At 52.6% G+C, this 25,948-nt stretch overlaps 1 long non-coding RNA gene across 1 annotated transcript in view; it reads right to left on the reverse strand.

Annotated features, from left to right (window-relative positions):
* Window positions 1–21,756, reverse strand: part of LOC144762057 (uncharacterized) — a 56,216-nt gene extending 34,460 nt beyond the window's left edge. The window contains exons 1-2 of the long non-coding RNA XR_013596033.1: window positions 21,630–21,756; window positions 10,498–10,647 (exon numbers count right to left, since the gene is read on the reverse strand). This is a non-coding gene — a long non-coding RNA (uncharacterized LOC144762057). The remainder of the gene's footprint in view (window positions 1–10,497; window positions 10,648–21,629) is intronic.
* Between the last annotated feature and the right edge of the window lie 4,192 nt (window positions 21,757–25,948).

Genomic DNA, 25,948 nt, shown 5'->3' on the forward strand with positions numbered 1-25,948 from the left:
GGGTGCAAAAAGAGACAAGAGAAGTAAAGAAAGAACCAACAGAGGTGCAGAGTGAGGAAATAGAAGTGCAGAAAGAGGCCGGAGAAGTGCGGAAAGAAGCAAGAGAAGCTCAGAAAGCAGCAAGAGAAGAGCAGAAAGAGGCAAGAGATGCACATAGAAAGGCAACACAGGTGCAGAAAGAGGCAAGAGAATTGCAGAAAGAAAGAACCAACAGAGGTGCAGACAGAGGCAAGAGGGATGCTAAAGAGGCAAGAGAAGTACAGAAAGAAGCAAGAGAAGGGCAAAAAGAAGCAACAGAGGTGCAGAAAGAGGCAAGATGGTTGCAGAAAGAGGCAAGATAAGTGGAAAATAAGGCAAGAGAAGTACAGAAAGAAGCAAGAGAAGCGCAGAAAGAGGCAAGAGAAGTCCACAGAGAAGTGTAGAAAGAAGCAACAGAGGTTGCAGAAAGAGGCAAGAGAAGTACAGAAAGAAGCAATAGAAGTGCAGAAAGAGGCAAGAGAAGTGCAGCAAGAAGCATTAGAAGTGCAGAAAGAGGCAAGAGATGTGCAGAAAAAGGCAAGAGGGATGCAGAAACACACAACAGGGATGCGGAAAGAAGCAAGAGAGGTGGAGAAACACGAAAGGGAAGTGCAGAAAGAAGCAACAGAGGTGCAGAAAGAGGCAAGAGGGGTGCAAAAAGAGGCAAGAGAAATACAGAAAGAACCAGCAGAGGTGCAGACTGAGGCAATAGACGTGCAGAAAGAGGCCTGAGAAGTGCAGAAAGAAGCAAGAGAAACTCAGAAAGCAGCAAGAGAAGTGCAGAAAGAGGCAAGAGATGCACAGAGAAAGGCAAAACAGGTGCAGAAAGAGGCAAGAGAATTGCAGAAAAAAGGCAAGAGGGGTGCAGAAACACACAGGAGTGGTGCAGAAAGAAGCAATAGAGGTAGAGAAACAAGCAAGAGAAGTGCAGAAAGAAGCAAGAGAAGTGCAGAAATAAGCAACAGAGGTGCAGAAAGAGGCAAGAAAAGTGAAGAAAAAAACAACAGTGGTGCAGAAAAAGCAAGTGAGGTGCAGAAAGAGGCAACAGAGCTGCAGAAAGAGGCAAAAGAGGTGCAGAAAGTAGAAGAGATTTGCAGAAAGAGGCAAGAGAAGGGCAGAAAAAGAAAGAAAGGTACAGAAGTAAGTAACAGAAATGCAGAACGTGGCAAGAGTTGCTTCTTGCACACCATTAGTACCAATTTAGCACCCCAATTTAGCAATAAGAAACAGGTGACCATTCTAGGTTTGCAACTGACCTTCACCACGCTGTCACACTTGTCGCTGCATTTTTGATAAAGTCTCAGACATTTGAGCTAGAAACAAGGCTTTTTTTGTTCAAATCTGTAGATTAGGCAGCAGATGATGGATTAAATGGCTAATGCTGAAGATGTTTAATTGTGCGAAAGTCAGTGCAGCCAAGCAGTTGCATAATTCCAGTGGCCCTGCTCCTTCCTCTGACTAGGTCCAGAAGTGCTCCTCAGTGATTCCTTCTTTTTTTGTCTTATTGAGTTCATAGTTTAGCTTCTATGGAAACGAGGAAGACTAAACCTGAGGTTATCACTCCATAACACAGACTACCATACCACATAATTACTCTCTATAACACATAATCCCACTCTACATAATACCTATACACTAAATACCACATACTTTCTATTCACATAATTTCACTGTACAACATACCACATAATTCCACTACACACAACATACATCCACACCACTCCACTCCACTTCAAAAAACATTAGTAAAAATGTTTACATTTACAACACCAACATCTAACTCTTGCAAATGCGAGACCTATTACATTACAAATGCTTCTTTAATTGGTAGCCATGTTTGCAAAATGGTGGAGAAAGGGGGCTGGACCTCCGACCAGCCCTCAGGAATTACGCTGCGTAGGACTAACAGGAGGCACCAGGAGGGCTTCTTAGCCCCCAAAGTCCCTCAGGAGAATAGTGGACTTCATCCCCCAAAACATAGTGTGCCAGGAGGGGCGTTTGCAGAGTGGTGGAGAAAGGGGGGGCCCCCCGAAGACCTCTACAGGAGGTAACAGGATGGGTAGTTGGACCCCGAGAACAACCTTGGCGGCCAACTATCTCTCCTATTACCTCCAGTAAGACCCACACAGCAGCACTGGTAAGTACTCATTGCAGGCCATGCCCCTTTTGACCACCAGTCTGCAAACACGATCCCTGGCGTGCTCTTCGATGGGGATTAAAGTCCCTATTGCTGCTGGGGGTTCTTAGGGTCCAACTAGCCTACCTGATACCTTCAGTAGGCCCCAGTAGGCCCCAGATAGTGGGATTGATGAGAGGTGGACACAGGCCATGCCCCCTTTCTCCACCACTCTGCAAAGAAGCGCGTTTGCAGAGTGGTGTAAAAAGGGGCATGGCCTTGGACCACCTCTGGTCCGTGGTCCCAGTTGGCTCCCTGCCTCCTGCGGGAGCCCGAATTGCTTTTGGACAAGGGGAGCTGCTGACATGCAGCTACCCTTGTCCAAATGCAATCTGCTTTGCTTCATGAAAGCGAGAGGTTTTCTGCTCTCGCTCCATGAAGCGAAGCAGAGTTTGCAATGACAGGGTGGGAGCAAACTGCAATGTCCCTGGGGTGGGCACTCCATTACTGGAGCCGGCCCTGGGGGGTGGCGGTCCCCAGGGACATGGAGGGCTCCAACAAGTTTAAAGCCCTGTGGAGGTGGTGGTCCCCAGGGATCTGCAACGGACCCCCACATTAACATATTTAGTGCCCAGAGGAGGTTGTAGTCCCCGGGTCAGTGTGGGGAGGGGCAGGAGCCCCCCCACACTTCTCTAATTAGATTGGAGCCCAGAGGAGGTGGTGGTCCCCTGGGCTTGGGGGGCCCATGACGCCCCCGCCCATATTTGTGAAAAGCCCCATGGAGGTGGCAGTCCCCCAGGCTGCAGGGGGCAGCGTGCCCCCGCATAATAAATAAAGCCCTGGGGAGGTGGCAGTCCCTGGGGCTTTGGGGGCCTGCACGGCCCCCACAGATGTATCGCTCATTGCCTCTGGGACCTGGCCCACCCAGGGGCTCATAGAAACGAAGGAAGCCCGTGCTTCGTTTTTTTTTTAAGTTCGCCCAGAAGTAGGCTAAACATACAAGTTGGCTGCCAGAATTTGTGTTGATAGTGAAACTGTGCCAAAGTTAAAACATAGTTGAATCCTTCCTTTTATTCTCCTCTCATTAGATCTGCATAATAAAACCTGAAGCACTGGTCCTGGAGTATCTTGCCTACTGCTTGCTGGATTCGATGCTGATTCATCAAACACCAAAGATAAAAGCAAAACAACACTTTATTGACAGTCTTTAATTTTTCCCCTCCCTATGATGAGCTGACACAGCAGTGGTGGCTGGTGATTTTTAAAAGTAGTGAAGTGCAATCCTTGATCCAAATTCTAATGAGTAAGCCTGGCTGCTTCCCAGAGGGTGAGGGGTGTTTGCTCACACTCACTGGCACTCAGTCTTACTCTATCACTCATTCTCCCTCACCCTCATTTACTTAATCACATTAGTACTTTCACTTACCTTTACTCACTCTGACTCAGTCTGTCTCAGTGACTCACCCTGTGTTTTACTCTGTCTCACTTAATCTCACTCAGTCTTGTTTACTCTCACTCATTCTGATTAACTTAATCGCATTCTGACTCACTCAGTCGCACTAAGTCCATCTCATCCTAAATCGTTCTGACTCACTCCATCTCACTGTGACTCATTCATTCTCACTGAGTCCCCGTTCAACTCAGTCTCACTCTGACTCACCCATACTCAGTCTCACTCGTTCTCACACAGCCTCCCTCTGACTCGTAAGCTCTCCCTGATTTACACCTTCTGATTTATTCAATCCTATTCTGATTCACTCATACACACTTAATCTCACTTATACTTACTCAGTCCCACTCATTCTCACTCATTCTGACTCACTCATTCTCACCCTAACTCATTCAGACTCACTGAGTCTCACTCATTCACATTCATTCTGTCTCAGTCTCACTCAGCCTCAATCAGTCACTCAGTTTTACTCAATGTCAAGCAGTCTCATTTATTCTCACTCAGTCTCAAACATTCTCATTTACTGTCACTCAATCCCACTCTGACTCAATTAGTCTCTCTCAAGTTCACTGTGACTCACTCATTCTTGCTTAGTCTCGCTTAGTTTCCGAAATTTCATTCGATTTTCCCTGCCATTTAATAACTGTACTGGCTTTCTGCCGAAAAGCAAATTCTGTTTAAGGCCCTATCTATCTATCATGAAGCACTTTTTAACCTTGGCCCAGAAGTAATCAAATACCTGTTCCAGCGCTATGTCCCCGCCAGACAGCTGCGTTCTGCCAACAAGAACCGGCTGGTAGTAACCAGGTTCAGGAAGGCAAAATGTGGAGGAAGAGCCTTTGCTGCGGCAGCATCCAAACTTTGGAACACCCTATCTATTTTAATTTCTTGTCTAGAGTCACATCCCCTCTTTCATAAATCATTAAAGACCTGGCTTTTTGCCCTTTAATCTTTAAAGTACTGATATCTACGTTCCTGTGACCTGGCTTCCGCTATCAGCGCCTTGACGCCTTTGGGCATAGTTAGTGCTTTACAAGTTGATTATTAATTCATTCATTCATTCAGTTTAAATCCAGATCCATTCATTATGATTCAGTCAATCTCCCTCGGACTCACTCAGACTCACTTATTTACAGTCATTCTCACTCTGACACACTCCAACTCACTCACTCAATGTCACTCATTTTTAGTTAATTTCACTCAGTCTCGCTCATTCTCACTCTGACTTATCTAGTTTCACTTAGTCTCAGTCTCACTCATTCTCAATTACTTTGACTCAATCAGTCTCACTCATTCTCACTCTGACTCACTCTTTCTTACCCATTCTTACTCTGACTCACTCTATCTCACTCATTCTCACCCTATCTCACTCATTCTCACTCTGACTCACTCTATCTCACTCATTCTCACTCTATCTCACTCATTCTCACTCTGACTCACTCTATCTCACTCTATCTCACTCATTATCACTCATTATCACTCATTATCACTCATTCTCACTCTGACTCACCTATCTCACTCATTCTCACTCATTCTCACTCATTCTCACTCTGACTCACTCTATCTCACTCATTCTCACTCTATCTCACTCTATCTCACTCATTCTCACTCATTCTCACTCTATCTCACTCATTCTCACTCTGACTCACTCTATCTCACTCTTTCTTACCCATTCTCACTCTGACTCACTCTATCTCACTCATTCTCACTCTGACTCACTCTATCTCACTCTTTCTTACCCATTCTCACTCTGACTCACTCTATCTCACTCATTCTCACTCTATCTCACTCATTCTCACTCTATCTCACTCATTCTCACTCATTCTCACTCTGACTCATTCTATCTCACTCTATCTCACTCATTATCACTCATTTTCACTCATTCTCACTCTGACTCACTCTATCTCACTCATTCTCACTCTATCTCACTCATTCTCTGACTATGACTCATTCAGATAGTAAAGTAAAAAAGTCCACATTTGTAAAGCGCACAATCACCCATAAGGGTCTCTAGGCGCTGGGGGCCGTCGGGAAGATTAAGCGAGCTATTGTCCAGAGTCACATGGGGCTGGGCTAACCTGCCGCCGGAGCCGGGGATCGAACCGTGGTCCCCAGATTCCAGCGTCAGTCGCCCTGGCCGCGGCGCCACACCTCTCCCGTCCTTCTCTCTCACTCTCATTCATCCTCACTTGTGCTCACTCTTCCTGTCTCTCATTCTCACTCACTCTGACTCACTCCTTCAATGACACTCACACAGTCACACATAAACACACAGACATTTCGCTCATACATGCACTAACTCTCAAGAACACACTCTCATGCATACATACGAAGTGTTTAAAGGTTGTTTTGTACTCTCCCTGTTGCCTACTTTGTCCCTATTTGGAGTCCTTCTTTCTGCTATCAGGGCAGGAGCATGAAACTTAAACCTCGGATTCACAGTCACAGATCTGAGGTTTCAGTCATCACTTTCACCCCCCCGTTTGCCAACTATGGCCCACAGGCATCAAAGCAAAAAATGGTCGCAAACAGGCAAATTCTCATAATCTGTGCCTTTGCGACTGGTATTTTTGCATTTGGGCTGCATCATCTCAAATGCAAAAATCGCAATTTAAGTAATCTCTAAATTGCGATTCCTTAAATTGCCATTGCATTTAAGGAATCGTAAATTGAGATTCCTTAAATGCAATGCATTAAAGTAAAAAAAAATAGCGATTTTGCTAATAGGGGGAGCAAAATACCATGAAGTTGAACTTCATGGTAATTAGCAAAAAAGTGCATTTTTCAAAGTTCCATTTTACACACATACATGCCCTTGGGGCATGTGTGTGTGCAAGATGTCCTCATATGCAGATTTCAGGTGTGCAACAGGGTGTCCTTTTGACACCCTGGCACCCTTGAAATTGGATTCTCAATTTGTGATTCTCTAATTGAGAATCGCAAATTGAGAATGTCTTCCCATTCATTCCTATAGGCCTCTAGGCCCATAGGAATGAATGGGGAGTTATTCCTTAATTGCGACTCGCAATTATGTGAGTCGCAATTAAGGAATGTTTTGAAATCGCAAATTTTTACATGTTTTTTACATGCATAGCCTTTTGCTATTCCTTATTAGTGAATCTTTATTTTTCGCTGATAAGAAATCGCAAAGGGCATTGTTGATGCATGTGCCAGTATGTGACGAGTTGGGAATGGGTGGGTTGACTGGCTGATTGATGTGTAGCCACGGTCACTGCAGGGCTTTAGCGTGCAACGCCCATGGCTACATTCAGATATTGTGATACCAAAGGGGATGATGGACGGAGCATTTGAGCAAATCAAACTCTCACCCCCAGTCCACTTATCTGGGTTTAATCCATCACCATTCTTTAGCTCACTCCGCCACCCCAGTTCAGACATGGCCATATGCAAATCAGTCTGACCCTGTGCCTCATGGGAACAATCCAGCCCGAACTGCCAAGCCATGTCTTCCCTGGACCGTAAACAAGCATCCTGGGACCGGTTTCGGATTCATAATCCTCATCAGCCAGGCTTGCACTGTTGCAGCCAGTGCTGCCCCTGTTCTGTGCGTGAAGGAAGCTTACACTGCTGCAGCCAGTGCTGCCCCTGTTCTGTGTTTGGAGGAAGCTTGCACTGCTGCAGCCAGTGCTGCCCCTGTTCTGTTTGTGATGGAAGCTTGCACTGCTGCAGCCAGTGCTGCCCCTGTTCCGTGTGTGGAGGAAGCTTGCACTGCTGCAGCCAGTGCTGCACCTGTTCTGTGCGTGGAGGAAGCTTGCACTGCTGCAGCCAGTGATGCCCCTGTTCCGTGTGTGGAGGAAGCTTGCACTGCTGCAGCCAGTGTGCTGCCCCTGTTCTGTGTTTGGCGGAAGCTTGCACTGCTGCAGCCAGTGCTGCCCCTGTTCCGTGTGTGAAGGAAGCTTGCACTGCTGCAGCCAGTGCTGCCCCTGTTCTGTGCGTGAAGGAAGCTTGCACTGCTGCAGCCAGTGCTGCCCCTGTTCTGTGTTTGGAGGAAGCTTGCACTGCTGCAGCCAGTGCTGCCCCTGTTCTGTGTGTGATGGAAGCTTGCACTGCTGCAGCCAGTGCTGCCCCTGTTCCGTGTGTGGAGGAAGCTTGCACTGCTGCAGCAGTGCTGCACCTGTTCTGTGTGTAAAGGAAGCTTGCACTGCTGAAGCCAGTGCGTCGCCTGTTCTATGCGTGAAGGAAGCTTGCACTGCTGCAGCCAGTGCTGCGCGTGTTCTGTGTGTGAAGGAAGCTTGCACTGCTGCAGCCAGTGCTGCCCCTGTTCTATGCGTGAAGGAAGCTTGCACTGCTGCGCCAGTGCTGCCCCTGTTCTGTGTGTAAAGGAAGCTTGCACTGCTGCAGCCAGTGCTGCCCCTGTTCTGTGTGTGGAGGAAGCTTGCACTGCTGCAGCCAGTGCTGCCCCTGTTTTGTGTGTAAAGGAAGCTTGCACTGCTGCAGCTAGTGCTGCCCCTGTTCTGTGTGTAAAGGAAGCTTGCACTGCTGCAGCCAGTGCTGCGCCTGTTCTGTGTGTGGAGGAAGCTTGCACTGCTGCAGCCAGTGCTGCGCCTGTTCTGTGTGTGATGGAAGCCTGCACTGCTGCAGCCAGTGCTGCCCCTGTTCCGTGTGTAGAGGAAGCTTGCAGTGCTGCAGCTAGTGCTGCCCCTGTTCTGTGTGTGGAGGAAGCTTGCACTGCTGCAGCCAGTGCTGCCCCTGTTCTATGCGTGAAGAAAGCTTGCACTGCTGCAGCCAGTGCTGCCCCTGTTCTGTGTGTAAAGGAAGCTTGCACTGCTGCAGCTAGTGCTGCCCCTGTTCCGTGTGTGGAAGACGCTTGCACTGCTTCAGCCAGTGCTGCCCCTGATCTGGTTGTGGAGGAAGCATGCACTGCTGCAGCCAGTGCTGCACCTGTTCTGTGTGTGGAGGACGCTTGCACTGCAGCAGCCAGTGCTGCACCTGTTCTGTGTGTGATGGAAGCCTGCACTGCTGCAGCCAGTGCTGCCCCTGTTCTGTGTGTAGAGGAAGCTTGCAGTGCTGCAGCTAGTGCTGCCCCTGTTCTGTGTGTGGAGGAAGCTTGCACTGCTGCAGCCGGTGCTGCCCCTGTTGTATGTGTGAAGGAAGCTTGCACTGCTGCCGCCGGTTCTGCCCCCGATCTGTGTATGAAGGAAGCTTGCAGTGCTGCAGCCAGTGCTGCTCCTGTTCTGTGTATGAAGGAAGCTTGCACTGCTGCCGCCAGTGCTGTACATGTTGCGGGTGCGTGTACTGGTGCTACTCGCTCTGTTTCTGCAGTAAACGTGGGCTGCTGCAGCCAACTCTGGCCCTTTTTGTGTGTAAAGGAAGCTTGCACTGCTGCAGCCAGTGCTGCCCCTGTTCTCTGCGTGAAGAAAGCTTGCACTGCTGCAGCCAGTGCTGCCCCTGTTCCGTGTGTAAAGGAAGCTTGCACTGCTGCAGCCAGTGCTGCCCCTGTTCTATGCGTGAAGAAAGCTTGCAAAGCTGCAGCCAGTGCTGCCCCTGTTCTGTGCATAAAGGAAGCATGCACTGCTGCAGCCAGTGCTGTACATGTTGCGGGTGCTTGTACTGGTGCTACTAGCTCTGTCTCTGTAGTAAACTTAGGCTTCTGCTGCAAACTCTGGCCCTTTTTGTGCGTAAATTAAGCTTGCACTGCTGCAGCCAGTGCTGCCCCTGTTCTGTGTGTGGAGGAAGCTTGTACTGCTGCAGCCAGAGCTGCACATGTACCGTGTGTGGAGGAAGCCTGCACTGCTGCTGCCAGAGCTGCACATGTACCGTGTGTAAAGGAAGCTTGCACTGCTGCAGCCAGTGCTGCCCCTGTTCTGTGTGTGGAGAAAGCTTGCACTGCTGCAGCCAGAGCTGCACATGTACCGTGTGTGGGGGAAGCCTGCACTGCTGCTGCCAGAGCTGCACATGTACCGTGTGTAAAGGAAGCTTGTACTGCTGCAGCCAGTGCTGCCCCTGTTCTGTGTGTGAAGGAAGCTTGCACTGCTGCAGCCAGTGCTGCCCCTGTTCTGTGTGTGGCGGAAGCTTGCACTGTTGCAGCCATTGCTGCCCCTGTTCTGTGTGTGGAGGAAGCTTGCAATGCTGCAGCCAGTGCTGCCCCTGTTCTGTGTGTGGAGGAAGTTTGCACTGCTGCAGCCAGTGCTGCCCCTGTTCCGTGTGTGGAGGAAGCTTTCTCTGCTGCAGCCAGTGCTGCCCCTGCTCCGTGTGTGGAGGACGTTTGCACTGCTGCAGCCAGTGCTGCCCCTGTTCTGTTTGTGGAGGAAGCTTGCACTGCTGTAGCCAGTGCTGCCTCTGTTCTGTGTGTAAAGGAAGCTTGCACTGCTGCAGCCAGTGCTGCCCCTGTTCTGTGTGTGGGGGAAGCTTGCACTGCTGCAGCCAGTGCTGCCCCTGTTCTATGCGTGAAGGAAGCTTGCACTACTGCAGCCAGTGCTGCCCCTGTTCTGTGTGTAAAGGAAGCTTGCACTCCTTTTCTGGATCTTAATAAAGTTCGAAGGAACCTTTTCTTGCACCGGGACCCCTAACCATGGCTCCGGCATGCCATGTATTGAGGTTCATTATAATATAGATATATATATAGATATTTCTCCCGAACCTTAGCATCAGGGATGACGTCTGTCTGTCAGGTGCGCCTGGGCCTGCTCTGGGCTCACTTGTGAAGGGTGAAGATGTAATGGGTTTATTCTCAGAGAGGCTCAGGCTGGACTCTGACAATCAATGGAATGCGCCCTCTGCCTGCAGCGCTACCCGTCTGAATGTATGTTCAGTTTATACTTATGGTAAAGATCAGGCCCCGCCCACTGCTTTGTGCCAGTTCCGTGGCCCTGCCGGACCCAAAGCAGCCGGAAGTGTGTGAGCCCCCCTCCCCCCAGGTGTTGCCATGGAGACCCCTGCATTGCCCCCTTACCTAATGGTAAGCAATTCAAGTTGCAGTTCTTTTGGCAGCATTTCTTTGGCGGAGTGCAGCGTCTGTCCTTGCCACATCGATCGTTGAGCTCAAAGCTTTTCTTGCACGCTGCTATCACATCCTCATCTATCGCACCACACGGGAGGCCCTCTGCAATGAACAGAATGTAAGAGTCGGTTAGTGTGCGGCCTCATCCTTCAGATCCAGCCCCTGAAGTGTTTTCATGATCATTGTAGCCAGTTTTTAAAATGCGGACGACGGCTGAGCACAGACAGGGGCTCTACAGAGTCCAGCTTACACAGAGCACCAAAAGCATCAGAGTCCAGCCTTACACAGCGCACCAAAAGCATCAGAGTCCAGCCTTACACAGCGCACCAAAAGCATCAGAGTCCAGCCTTGCACAGAGCACCAAAAGCATCAGAGTCCGGTCTTACACAGAGCGCCAAAATCATCAGAGTCCAGCCTTACACAGCGCACCAAAAGCATCAGAGTCCAGCCTTACACAGCGCACCAAAAGCATCAGTGTGCAGCCTTACACAGAGCACCAAAAGCATCCGTGTGCAGCCTTACACAGAGCACCAAAAGCATCAGAGTCCAGCCTTACACAGAGCACCAAAAGCATCAGAGTCCAGCCTTACACAGAGCACCAAAAGCATCAGTGTGCAGCCTTACGCAGAGCACCAAAAGCATCAGAGTCCGGCCTTACACAGCATACCAAAAGCATCAGAGTCCAGCCATACACAGAGCACCAAAAGCATCAGAGTCCAGCCTTACACAGAGCACCAAAAGCATCAGAGTCCAGCCTTACACAGCGCACTAAAAGCATCAGAGTCCAGAAGCATCAGAGTCCAGCCTTACACAGCGCACCAAAAGCATCAGAGTGCAGCCTTACACAGCGCACCAAAAGCATCAGAGTCCAGCACACAGCACACCAAAAGCATCAGAGTCCAGCCTTACACAGCGCACCAAAAGCATCAGAGTCCCGCCTTACACAGAACACCAAAAGCATCAGAGTCCAGCCTTACACAGTGCACCAAAAGCATCACTGTGCAGCCTTACACAGTGCACCAAAAGCATCAGAGTCCAGCCTTACACAGAGCACCAAAAACATCAGAGTCCAGCCTTACACAGTGCACCAAAAGCATCACTGTGCAGCCTTACACAGTGCACCAAAAGCATCAGAGTCCAGCCTTACACAGAGCACCAAAAGCATCAGAGTCCAGCACACAGCGCACCAAAAGCATCAGAGTCCAGCCTTACACAGAGCACCAAAAGCATCAGAGTCCAGCCTTACACAGCGCACCAAAAGCATCAGAGTCCAGAAGCATCAGAGTCCAGCCTTACACAGCGCACCAAAAGCATCAGAGTGCAGCCTTACACAGCGCACCAAAAGCATCAGAGTCCAGCACACAGCGCACCAAAAGCATCAGTGTGCAGCCTTACACAGACCACCAAAAGCAACAGAGCACCAAAAGCATCGGAGTCCAGCCTTACACAGTGCACCAAAAGCATCAGAGTCCAGCCTTACACAGCGCACCAAAAGCATCAGAGTCCAGCCTTACACAGCGCACCAAAAGCATCAGAGTCCAGCCTTACACAGTGCACCAAAAGCATCAGAGTCCAGCCTTACACACAGCACCAAAAGCATCAGGGTCCAGCCTTACACAGAGCACCAAAAGCAACAGAGCACCAAAAGCATCGGAGTCCAACCTTACACAGTGCACCAAAAGCATCAGAGTCCAGCCTTACACAGTGCACCGAAAGCATCAGAGTCCAGCCTTACACAGGGCACCAAAAGCATCAGAGTCCAGCCTTACACAGTGCAACAAAAGCATCAGAGTCCAGCCTTACACAGTGCACCAAAAGCATCACTGTGCAGCCTTACACAGTGCACCAAAAGCATCAGAGTCCAGCCTTACACAGAGCACCAAAAGCATCAGAGTCCAGCCTTACGCAGAGCACCAAAAGCAACAGAGCACCAAAAGCATCGGAGTCCAGCCTTACACAGTGCAACAAAAGCATCAGAGTCCAGCCTTACACAGCGCACCAAAAGCATCAGTGTGCAGCCTTACACAGTGCACCAAAAGCATCAGAGTCCAGCCTTACACAGCGCACCAAAAGCATCAGAGTCCAGCCTTACACAGCGCACCAAAAGCATCAGTGTGCAGCCTTACACAGTGCACCAAAAGCATCCGTGTGCAGCCTTACACAGTGCACCAAAAGCATCAGAGTCCAGCCTTACACAGAGCACCAAAAGCATCAGAGTCCAGCCTTACACAGAGCACCAAAAGCATCAGAGTCCAGCCTTACACAGCACACCAAAAGCATCAGTGTGCAGCCTTACACAGTGCACCAAAAGCATCAGAGTCCAGCCTTACACAGAGCACCAAAAGCATCAGAGTCCAGCCTTACACAGCGCACCAAAAGCATCAGAGTCCAGCCTTACGCAGAGCACCAAAAGCATCAGAGTCCAGCCTTACACAGAGCACCAAAAGCACCAGTGTGCAGCCTTATACAGAGCACCAAAAGCATCAGAGTCCAGCCTCACACAGAGAGTACCAAAAGCATCAGTGTGCAGCCTTACACAGAGCACCAAAAGCATCAGAGTCCAGCCTCACACAGAGAGCACCAAAAGCATCAGTGTGCAACCTTACACAGTGCACCAAAAGCATCAGAGTCCAGCCTTACACAGAGCACCAAAAGCATCAGAGTCCAGCCTTACACAGTGCACCAAAAGCATCAGTGTGCAGCCTTACACAGTGCACCAAAAGCATCAGAGTCCAGCCTTACACAGCGCACCAAAAGCATGAGAGTCCAGCCTTACACAGCGCACCAAAAGCATCAGTGTGCAGCCTTACACAGTGCACCAAAAGCATCCGTGTGCAGCCTTACACAGTGCACCAAAAGCATCAGAGTCCAGCCTTACACAGAGCACCAAAAGCATCAGTGTGCAGCCTTACACAGTGCACCAAAAGCATCAGAGTCCAGCCTTACACAGAGCACCAAAAGCATCAGAGTCCAGCCTTACACAGCCCACCAAAAGCATCAGTGTGCAGCCTTACAAAATGCACCAAAAGCATCAGAGTCCAGCCTTACACAGCGCACCAAAAGCATCAGTGTGCAGCCTTACACAGTGCACCAAAAGCATCCGTGTGCAGCCTTACACAGTGCACCAAAAGCATCAGAGTCCAGCCTTACACAGAGCACCAAAAGCATCAGTGTGCAGCCTTACACAGTGCACTAAAAGCATCAGAGTCCAGCCTTACACAGAGCACCAAAAGCATCAGAGTCCAGCCTTACACAGCGCACCAAAAGCATCAGTGTGCAGCCTTACACAGTGCACCAAAAGCATCAGAGTCCAGCCTTACACAGCGCACCAAAAGCATCAGAGTCCAGCCTTACACAGCGCACCAAAAGCATCAGTGTGCAGCCTTACACAGTGCACCAAAAGCATCTGTGTGCAGCCTTACACAGAGCACCAAAAGCATCAGAGTCCAGCCTTACACAGAGCACCAAAAGCATCAGAGTCCAGCCTTACACAGAGCACCAAAAGCATCAGGGTCCAGCCTTACACAGTGCACCAAAAGCATCACTGTGCAGCCTTACACAGAGCACCAAAAGCATCAGAGTCCAGCCTTACACAGAGCACCAAAAGCATCAGAGTCCAGCCTTACACAGCGCACCAAAAGCATCAGAGTCCAGCCTTACGCAGAGCACCAAAAGCATCAGAGTCCAGCCTTACACAGAGCACCAAAAGCACCAGTGTGCAGCCTCACACAGAGAGCACCAAAAGCATCAGTGTGCAGCCTTACACAGAGCACCAAAAGCATCAGAGTCCAGCCTTACACAGAGCACCAAAAGCATCAGAGTCCAGCCTTACACAGAGCACCAAAAGCATCAGAGTCCAGCCTTACACAGCGCACCAAAAGCATCAGAGTCCCGCCTTACACAGAACACCAAAAGCATCAGAGTCCAGCCTTACACAGTGCACCAAAAGCATCACTGTGCAGCCTTACACAGTGCACCAAAAGCATCAGAGTCCAGCCTTACACAGCGCACCAAAAGCATCAGAGTCCAGCCTTACGCAGAGCAACAAAAGCATCAGAGTCCAGCCTTACACAGAGCACCAAAAGCACCAGTGTGCAGCCTTACACAGAGCACCAAAAGCATCAGAGTCCAGCCTCACACAGAGAGCACCAAAAGCATCAGTGTGCAGCCTTACACAGAGCACCAAAAGCATCAGAGTCCAGCCTTACACAGAGCACCAAAAGCATCAGTGTGCAACCTTACACAGTGCACCAAAAGCATCAGAGTCCAGCCTAACACAGCGCACCAAAAGCATCAGTGTGCAGCCTTACACAGTGCACCAAAAGCATCCGTGTGCAGCCTTACACAGTGCACCAAAAGCATCAGAGTCCAGCCTTACACAGAGCACCAAAAGCATCAGTGTGCAGCCTTACACAGTGCACCAAAAGCATCAGAGTCCAGCCTTACACAGAGCACCAAAAGCATCAGAGTCCAGCCTTACATAGCGCACCAAAAGCATCAGTGTGCAGCCTTACACAGTGCACCAAAAGCATCGAAGTCCAGCCTTACACAGAGCACCAAAAGCATCAGAGTCCAGCCTTACACAGTGCACCACAAGCATCAGAGTCCAGCCTTACACAGAGCACCAAAAGCATCAGAGTCCAGCCTTACACAGAGCACCAAAAGCATCAGAGTCCAGCCTTACACAGTGCACCAAAAGCATCACTGTGCAGCCTTACACAGAGCACCAAAAGCATCAGAGTCCAGCCTTACACAGAGCACCAAAAGCATCAGAGTCCAGCCTTACACAGCGCACCAAAAGCATCAGTGTGCAGCCTTACACAGTGCACCAAAAGCATCAGAGTCCAGCCTTACGCAGAGCACCAAAAGCATCAGAGTCCAGCCTTACACAGCGCACCAAAAGCATCAGTGTGCAGCCTTACACAGTGCACCAAAAGCATCAGAGTCCAGCCTTACACAGAGCACCAAAAGCATCAGAGTCCTGCCTTACACAGTGCACCAAAAGCATCACTGTGCAGCCTTACACAGCGCACCAAAAGCATCAGAGTCCAGCCTTACACAGAGCACCAAAAGCATCACTGGGCAGCCTTACGCAGCGCACCAAAAGCATCAGCCCAGCCTTACACAGTGCACCAAAAGCATCAGAGTCCAGCCTTACACAGAGCACCAAAAGCATCACTGTGCAGCCTTACACAGTGCACCAAAAGCATCAGAGTCCAGCCTCACACAGCGCACCAAAAGCATCAGTGTGCAGACACACGTATCCGTGAGCACCGTCTGTGTACAAAAAAACCCTAAGGGAGCGTCAGTGTGCACACAGCTCCCTCACAAGGAAGGTCGCACCCTCTCCCTCATGTGCTGAAGCTGCACACTGCTCCTTCCCAAGGAACCTCGCACCCTCTCCCTCATCTGCTGAAGCTGCACACAGCTCAAGCTGCAAACAGCACCCTGCCACTGAAGCTTGCACCCTCTCCCTCATGTGCTGAAGCTGCACACTGCTCCTTCCCAAGGAACCTCGCACCCTCTCCCTCATGTGCTGAAGCTGCACACAGCTCCCTCCCAAGGAAGTTCGCACCCTCTCTCTCATGTGCTGCAGCTGCACACAGCTCCATTCCAAGGAACTTCGCACCCTCTCCCTCATGTGCTGCAGCTGCACACAGCTCAAGCTGCACACACCTCCCTCCCAAGGAAGCTCGCACCCTCTCCCTCATGTGCTGCAGCTGCACACAGCTCCCTCCCAAGCGAGCTCACACCCTCTCCCTCATGTGCTGCAGCTGCACACACCTCCCTCCCAAGGAAGCTCGCACCCTCTCCCTCATGTGCTGAAGCAGCACACAGCTCCCTCCCAAGGAAGCTCGCACCCTCTCCCTCATGTGCTCAAGCTGCACACAGCTCCCTCCCAAGGAAGCTCGAACCCTCTCCCTCATGTGCTGAAGCTGCACACAGCTCCCTCCCAAGGAAGCTCGGACCCTCTCCCTCATGTGCTGAAGCTGCACACAGCTCCCTCCCAAGGAAGCTCGCATCCTCTCCCTCATCTGCCGAAGCTGCACACAGCTCATTACCAAGGCAGCTTGCATCCTCGTCCTCATGTGCTGAAGCTGCACACAGCTCCCTCCCAAGGCAGCTCGAATCCCTCTCCCTCATGTGCTAAGGCTGCACACAGCTCCCTCCCAAGGAAGCTCGCACCCTCTCCCTCATGTGTTGCACCTCACACAGCTCCCTGCCACTGAAGGTTGCACCCTCTCCCTCATGTGCTGCGGCTGTACACAGCTCCCTCCCACTGAAGCTCGCACCCTCTCCCTCATGTGCTGCGGCTGCACACAGCTCCCTCCCAAGGAAGCTCGCTCCCTCTCCCTCATGTGCTGCAGCTGCACACAGCTCCCTGCCACTGAAGCTCGCAGCCTCTCCCTCATGTGCTGCAGCTGCACACAGCTCCCTGCCACTGAAGCTCGCACCCTCTCCCTCATGTGCTGCGGCTGCACACAGCTCCCTCCCAAGGGAGCTCTCACCTCTCCCTCATGTGCTGCAGCTGCACACAGCTCCCTCCCAAGGGAGCTCGCACCCTCTCCCTCATGTGCTGAAGCTGCACACAGCTCGTTCCCAAGGGAGCTCGCACCCCCTCCCTCATGTGCTGAAGCTACACACAGCTCGATCCCAAGGGAGCTCGCACCCCCTCCCTCATGTGCTGCAGCTGCACACAGCTCATTCCCAAGGAAGCTCGCACCCCCTCCCTCATGTGCTGAAGCTGCACACAGCTCCCTCCCAAGGGAGCTCGCACGCTCTCCCTCATGTGCTGCAGCTGCACACAGCTCCTTCCCAAGGAAGCTCGCACCCTCTCCCTCATGTGCTGCAGCTGCACAACGCTCCCTCCCAAGGGAGCTCGCACCTCTCCCTCAAGTGCTGCAGCTGCACACAGCTCCCTCCCAAGGGAGCTCGCACCCTCTCCCTCATGTGCTGAAGCTGCACACAGCTCGTTCCCAAGGGAGCTCGCACCCTCTCCCTCATGTGCTCAAGCTGCACACAGCTCCCTCCCAAGGGAGCTCGCACCCTCTCCCTCATGTGCTGAAGCTGCACACAGCTTGATCCCAAGGGAGCTCGCACCCCCTCCCTCATGTGCTGCAGCTGCACACAGCTCATTCCCAAGGAAGCTCGCACCCTCTCCCTCATGTGCTGAAGCTGCACACCTCTCCCTCCCAAGGGAGCTCGCACCCCCTCCCTCATGTGCTGAAGCTGCACACAGCTCCCTCCCAAGGGAGCTCGCACCCTCTCCCTCATGTGCTGCGGCTGCAAACAGCTCCCTCCCAAGTGAGCTCGCACCCCCTCCCTCATGTGCTGAAGCTGCACACAGCTCGATCCCAAGGCAGCTCGCACCCTCTCCCTCATGTGCTGCGGCTGCAAACAGCTCCCTCCCAAGGGAGCTCGCACCCCCTCCCTCATGTGCTGAAGCTGCACACAGCTCCCTCCCAAGGGAGCTCGCACCCTCTCCCTCATGTGCTGCAGCTGCACACAGCTCCTTCCCAAGGAAGCTCACACCCTCTCCCTCATGTGCTGCAGCTGCACACCGCTCCCTCCCAAGGGAGCTCTCACCTCTCCCTCAAGTGCTGCAGCTGCACACAGCTCCCTCCCAAGGGAGCTCGCACCCTCTCCCTCATGTGCTGAAGCTGCACACAGCTCGTTCCCAAGGGAGCTCGCACCCCCTCCCTCACATGCTGAAGCTGCACACAGCTCGAACCCAAGGGAGCTCACACCCTCTCCCTCAAGTGCTGAAGCTGCACACCGCTCCCTCCCAAGGCAGCTTGCACCCTCTCCCTCATATGCTGCGGCTGCAAACAGCTCGCTCCCAAGGGAGCTCGCACCCCCTCCCTCATGTGCTGCAGCTGCACACAGCTCCTTCCCAAGGAAGCTCGCACCCTCTCCCTCATGTGCTGCAGCTGCACAACGCTCCCTCCCAAGGGAGCTCGCACCCTCTCTCTCATGTGCTGTAGCTGCACACAGCTCCCTCCCAAGGGAGCTCGCACCCTCTCCCTCAAGTGCTGAAGCTGCACACCGCTCCCTCCCAAGGCAGCTTGCACCCTCTCCCTCATATGCTGCGGCTGCAAACAGCTCGCTCCCAAGGGAGCTCGCACCCCCTCCCTCATGTGCTGAAGCTGCACACAGCTCCCTCCCAAGGGAGCTCGCACCCTCTCCCTCATGTGCTGCAGCTGCACACAGCTCCTTCCCAAGGAAGCTCGCACCCTCTCCCTCGTGTGCTGCAGCTGCACAACGCTCCCTCCCAAGGGAGCTCGCACCCTCTCCCTCATGTGCTGCAGCTGCACACAGCTCCTTCCCAAGGAAGCTCGCACCCTCTCCCTCATGTGCTGCAGCTGCACACAGCTCCCTCCCAAGGAAGCCTGCACCCTCTCCCTCATGTGCTGCAGCTGCACACCGCTCCCTCCCAAGGGAGCTAGCACCCTCTCCCTCATGTGCTGCGGCTGCACACAGCTCACTCCCACTGAAGCTCGCACCCTCTCCCTCATGTGCTGCGGCTGCACACAGCTCCCTCCCAAGGAAGCTCGCACCCTCTCCCTCATGTGCTGCAGCTGCACACAGCTCCCTGCCACTGAAGCTCGCAGCCTCTCCCTCATGTGCTGCAGCTGCACACAGCTCCCTGCCACTGAAGCTCGCACCCTCTCCCTCATGTGCTGCGGCTGCACACAGCTCCCTCCAAAGGAAGCTCGCACCCTCTCCCTCATGTGCTCAAGCTGCACACAGCTCCCTCCCAAGGGAGCTCGCACCCTCTCCCTCATGTGCTGAAGCTGCACACAGCTCGATCCCAAGGGAGCTCGCACCCCCTCCCTCATGTGCTGAAGCTGCACACAGCTTGATCCCAAGGGAGCTCGCACCCCCTCCCTCATGTGCTGCAGCTGCACACAGCTCATTCCCAAGGAAGCTCGCACCCTCTCCCTCATGTGCTGAAGCTGCACACCTCTCCATCCCAAGGCAGCTCGCACCCTCTCCCTCATGTGCTGAGGCTGCAAACAGCTCCCTCCCAAGGGAGCTCGCACCCCCTCCCTCATGTGCTGAAGCTGCACACAGCTCGATCCCAAGGCAGCTCGCACCCTCTCCCTCATGTGCTGCGGCTGCAAACAGCTCCCTCCCAAGGGAGCTCGCACCCCCTCCCTCATGTGCTGAAGCTGCACACAGCTCCCTCCCAAGGGAGCTCGCACCCTCTCCCTCATGTGCTGCGCCTGCAAACAGCTCCCTCCCAAGTGAGCTCGCACCCCCTCCCTCATGTGCTGAAGCTGCACACAGCTCGATCCCAAGGCAGCTCGCACCCTCTCCCTCATGTGCTGCGGCTGCAAACAGCTCCCTCCCAAGGGAGCTCGCACCCCCTCCCTCATGTGCTGAAGCTGCACACAGCTCCCTCCCAAGGGAGCTCGCACCCTCTCCCTCATGTGCTGCAGCTGCACACAGCTCCTTCCCAAGGAAGCTCACACCCTCTCCCTCATGTGCTGCAGCTGCACACCGCTCCCTCCCAAGGGAGCTCTCACCTCTCCCTCAAGTGCTGCAGCTGCACACAGCTCCCTCCCAAGGGAGCTCGCACCCTCTCCCTCATGTGCTGAAGCTGCACACAGCTCGTTCCCAAGGGAGCTCGCACCCCCTCCCTCAAGTGCTGAAGCTGCACACCGCTCCCTCCCAAGGCAGCTTGCACCCTGTCCCTCATATGCTGCGGCTGCAAACAGCTCGCTCCCAAGGGAGCTCGCACCCCCTCCCTCATGTGCTGCAGCTGCACACAGCTCCTTCCCAAGGAAGCTCGCACCCTCTCCCTCATGTGCTGCAGCTGCACAACGCTCCCTCCCAAGGGAGCTTGCACCCTCTCTCTCATGTGCTGTAGCTGCACACAGCTCCCTCCCAAGGGAGCTCGCACCCTCTCCCTCAAGTGCTGAAGCTGCACACCGCTCCCTCCCAAGGCAGCTTGCACCCTCTCCCTCATATGCTGCGGCTGCACACAGCTCCCTCCCAAGGGATCTCGCACCCTCTCCCTCATGTGCTGCAGCTGCACACAGCTCCTTCCCAAGGAAGCTCGCACCCTCTCCCTCATGTGCTGCAGCTGCACAACGCTCCCTCCCAAGGGAGCTCGCACCCTCTCCCTCATGTGCTGCAGCTGCACACAGCTCCTTCCCAAGGAAGCTCGCACCCTCTCTCTCATGTGCTGCAGCTGCACACAGCTCCCTCCCAAGGAAGCTCGCACCCTCTCCCTCATGTGCTGCAGCTGCACACCGCTCCCTCCCAAGGAAGCTAGCACCCTCTCCCTCATGTGCTGAAGCTGCACACAGCTCCCTCCCAAGGAAGCTCGCACCCTCTCCCTCATGTGCTGAAGCTGCACACAGCTCGATCCCAAGGGAGCTCGGACCCTCTCCCTCATGTGCTGAAGCTGCACACAGCTCCCTCCCAAGGAAGCTCGCACCCTCTCCCTCATGTGCTGAAACTGCACACAGCTCTCTCCCAAGGAAGCTCGCACCCTGTCTCTTATGTGCTGCAGCTGCACACAGCTCCTTCTCAACGAAGCTCACACCCTCTCCCTCATGTGCTGCAGCGGCACACAGCTCCCTCCCAAGGAAGCTCGCACCCTCTCCCTCATGTGCTGCGGCTGCACACAGCTCCCTCCCAAGGGAGCTCACACCCTCTCCCTCATGTGCTGCAGCTGCACACAGCTCCCTCCCAAGGGAGCTCGCACCTTCTCCCTCATGTGCTGAGGCTGCACACAGCTCCCTCCCAAGGAAGCTCGCATCCTCTCCCTCATGTGCTGAAGCTGCACACAGCTCCTTCCTAAGGGAGCTCACACCCTCTCCCTCATGTGCTGCGGCTGCACACAGCTCCCTCCCAAGGAAGCTCACACCCTCTCCCTCATGTGCTGCAGCTGCACACCGCTCCCTCCCAAGGAAGCTAGCACCCCCCCCCCTCATGTGCTGAAGCTGCACACAGCTCCCTTCCAAGGGAGCTCGCACACTCGCCCTCGTCTGCAGTGGGGGACCCTCCTCCACCATAGCAGAGGAGCACCCCCTGGGCAGTGTGTAGAGAAGCCACACAGAGTCTGTACTCACGAGCTGCGCACATCTGGAGCACGGGGCCCAGCACAAGGGCCAGGGCGAGCAGGTAACAGCCAGTGTTCTTCATCTTGATATCCGAGGGATGCTCTGAACTCCAAGTGGTGGAGCCTCCATATTTATAGGCCTCTGCCTCTTCGTTTCGCATGGCTGGCCAAAGGGGGGCGGGGGATGGACCTGTTTCTTCCTCTGACTCCGCCTCCCATTGAGTCGCCGCCCCCTGTCCTTGCCTGTCCCGGTGTTTGACGTCCTGGAGCCGGTGCCAGCATTTCCAGCACACAGCAGAGCGCAGCAGGATGTGTCCACAGGGCACAGTACCATTGTAAGACACACACCCCACAGCAAGGGCAAAGCTTGAGAGTCAGGGCTGGTTACACTCCTGCTGGCAGAGACCTTTGACATGGGCAAAGCTCGAGAGTCAGGGCTGGTAACACTCCTGCTGGCAGAGACCTTTGACATGGGCAAAACTTGAGTCAGGGCTGGTAACACTCCTGCTGGCAGAGACCTTTGACATGGGCAAAGCTTGAGAGTCAGGGCTGGTAACGCTCCTTCTGGCAGAGACCTTTGACATGGGCAAAGCTTGAGAGTCAGGACTGGTAACACTCCTGCTGGCAGAGACCTTTGACGTGGGCAAAGCTCGAGAGTCAGGTCTGGTAACACTCCTGCTGGCAGACACCTTTGACATGGGCAAGGCTCGAGAGTCAGGACTGGTAACACTCCTGCTGGCAGAGACCTTTGACGTGGGCAAAGCTCGAGAGTCAGGGCTGGTAACACTCCTGCTGGCAGACACCTTTGACATGGGCAAAGCTCGAGAGTCAGGGCTGGTAACACTCCTGCTGGCAGAGACCTTTGACATGGGCAAAACTTGAGAGTCAGGGCTGGTAACACTCCTGCTGGCAGAGACCTTTGACATGGGCAAAGCTCGAGAGTCAGGGCTGGTAACACTCCTGCTGGCAGAGACCTTTGACATGGGCAAAGCTTGAGAGTCAGGGCTGGTAACACTCCTTCTGGCAGAGACCTTTGACATGGACAAAGCTTGAGAGTCAGGACTGGTAACACTCCTGCTGGCAGAGACCTTTGACGTGGGCAAAGCTCGAGAGTCAGGGCTGGTAACACTCCTGCTGGCAGACACCTTTGACATGGGCAAGGCTTGAGAGTCAGGGCTGGTAACACTCCTGCTGGCAGACACCTTTGACATGGGCAAAGCTTGAGAGTCAGGGCTGGTAACACTCCTGCTGGCAGAGACCTTTGACATGGGCAAAGCTCGAGAGTCAGGGCTGGTAACACTCCTGCTGGCAGAGACCTTTCACGTGGGCAAAGCTCGAGAGTCAGGGCTGGTAACACTCCTGCTGGCAGAGACCTTTGACATGGGCAAAGCTCGAGAGTCAGGGCTGGTAACACTCCTGGCAGAGACCTTTGACATGGGCAAAGCTCGAGAGTCAGGGCTGGTGACACTCCTGCTGGCAGAGACCTTTGACATGGGCAAAGCTCGAGAGTCAGGGCTGGTGACACTCCTGCTGGCAGAGACCTTTGACATGGACAAAGCTTGAGAGTCAGGGCTGGTAACACTGCTGCTGGCAGAGACCTTTGACATGGGCAAAGCTTGTGAGTCAGGGCTGGTAACACTCCTGCTGGCAGAGACCTTTGATGTGGGCAAAGCTCTAGAGTCAGGGCTGGTAACACTCCTGCTGGCAGAGACCTTTGACATGGGCAAAGCTTGAGAGTCAGGGCTGGTAACACTCCTGCTGGCAGAGACCTTTGACATGGGCAAAGCACGAGAGTCAGGGCTGGTAACACTCCTGCTGGCAGAGACCTTTGACATGGGCAAAGCTCGAGAGTCAGGACTGGTAACACTCCTGCTGGCAGACACCTTTGACATGGGCAAGGCTCGAGAGTCAGGGCTGGTAACACTCCTGCTGGCAGAGACCTTTGACGTGGGCAAAGCTTGTGAGTCAGGGCTGGTAACACTCCTGCTGGCAGAGACCTTTGCCGGGGGCAAAGCTCGAGAGTCAGGGCTGGTAACACTCCTGCTGGCAGAGACCTTTGACGTGGGCAAAGCTTGTGAGTCAGGGCTGGTAACACTCCTGCTGGCAGAGACCTTTGCCGGGGGCAAAGCTCGAGAGTCAGGGCTGGTAACACTCCTGCTGGCAGAGACCTTTGACGTGGGCAAAGCTCGAGAGTCAGGGCTGGTAACACTCCTGCTGGCAGAGACCTTTGCCGGGGGCAAAGCTTGAGAGTAAGGGCTGGTAACACTCCTGCTGGCAGAGACCTTTGACATGGGTAAAGCTCGAGAGTCAGGGCTGGTAACACTCCTGCTGGCAGAGACCTTTGACATGGGCAACGAGGGCTCTGGCCCGGGGCCCCAGCCTTCCAGGGGCCCCTGACAGAGCCAGCTCTGTTGTACAGTCTTGCCCTGATAAGCTTGTTTTAAGTACCATGTTCCTTTCCTTTATCTTTATTTTGGCCGTTGTGTGAGTGTTTATTACAGACATTTTTCAGAGAAATGTGTGTTTATATTTCATGCAACATCCATAAAAAAGTTTCTTTCAGGTCAGAGCAGGACCTGACATCAGAGAATAGGAGGGTGTCACAGAGATTATTGTCAGAAGTATTACTAAGGGACACTATAATACAATATTGAAAACACACGTCACAATTTCTGAATATCAGATGTATTTAGATTTAGAATTTGGACAGTGCAATGTCAGTGACCTGGCCAAAGAGGGCATGAAAGAGCTCAACTGGATCATAAGCTCAAAGCTGTACAAACAGGGCCCCCCTAAATCTTTAAGATGCCACTGCCTGCTGGGAGAACCCCAATGGATGGGTTCATGCCAGTTTAGGAAAGTGTATGATACCAGATCAAGGCCTGGAGGTTCTCACACTGATGGAGTAGCCAGGACAATAAAATACTCGCCACTTTGTATGACACTAATTTACAGAACAAAGTGAGCGATCCTGGCCTTTCTTCTGGACGCCAGTGAGAACTGATCCTCTCGTGGAAATTTGCATTTAATTTTGAATGTTAAAGCATGGAAGAAATTTGTCTAGCATTTCTTTAATTCATTCTTTCTTTTTAATCTTCTTTTGTCCTTATTTTCTTCTTTTATCTTGTCCTTCTTTCTATCCATCTTTCTTCTATATTTTCTATTCTTTCCAGTTTCATGTTGTTCTTTTTTCCATCTTTCGGTTTGCGTCCTTTCATTTTGTCTCTCAATCTTTCTGTCTGTTCTTGATATATTCCTACTTTGTCCCTTTTCCATATTTCCCTATTCTTATTCTTTCATTTTTTTTGCTCCTTTCTTCTTTCATCATCCTCTTGCCCTTCATTCGCCCCTCTATGGTATCCTATCTTTGTTTTCCTTCCATGTTGTTATTCTCCTCTTCTGTCTTTTCATCTTTCTTTCCTTATTTGCATTCTATTATCTTTCCTTTCGTTGCTTTCTCATTCCGTTTGCCTCACACTTCTTTTTGGTTTTTTTCCATTCTCTCTCACTATCACCATCCTTGTCTATCTAGGCACCGTTTCGCCCCCACCGCACAGTTGTTCCTGGTAACTCTTCTTGCTGTGCTGAATGGTTTCTGATTTTGTCTTGTGATGACCTGTGAGTACCAGATCGGAGCATTGGGCTCCTGGAATAGTCTAAATTATCCCACTTGTAGGAATGTGAGGGTTAGTAGTTGTGTTGGTACTGTCACTGGCAGCGCCGCCAGGGTCAATGGGTGGTGCAAGCTGCATGGCCTCCTGACGAAGGCCCTGGCACTTCATTTTAATTTGACAAATCAAGCACTGCAAGTAGGGGAATAGTATGCCATGCAGTATAGTCTGAAACTTGCACAGACTATCAACAGCAGCTTCAGAAAGGAGAAAACAAAAAGACCTCGGGCCAGAAGAAAAATGAGGCTTGGGTAAGAAATGCAAAAACAACAGTTGATGGACAGAATGCAGAACAATGTCATATATTCACCCCAGTACAGAGATCTGGGCCTAAATCCATCGTTTTTATGCTCACCACACCACCCAGTTCAGACATGGCCATATGCAAATCAGCCCGTAAGGCTAGTCGTCACAGAGTGGGCCGCGCTGGCGGGTATTCTTTGGTGCTATCAGGTCACTTTCACCTCCCAGGACTCTCGGTCCTCATGAAAACTTGTGCACCTCAGTGATCCTCAAAACACATTGGCAATCAGGCCAGAGCGCATGAATTCCAGGTAGCAAAAAGCACGGTGCTCGGGCAGGATAGAGCTCTCGTATGTTTTGATTATTTGTTTAATTCCAACAGCAATAGCAAGGGTGCAAGTCTTTTCTGGCCTGA

Source organism: Lissotriton helveticus, chromosome 6, assembly GCF_964261635.1.
Source record: "Lissotriton helveticus chromosome 6, aLisHel1.1, whole genome shotgun sequence".
Lineage (NCBI taxonomy): Eukaryota > Metazoa > Chordata > Amphibia > Caudata > Salamandridae > Lissotriton > Lissotriton helveticus.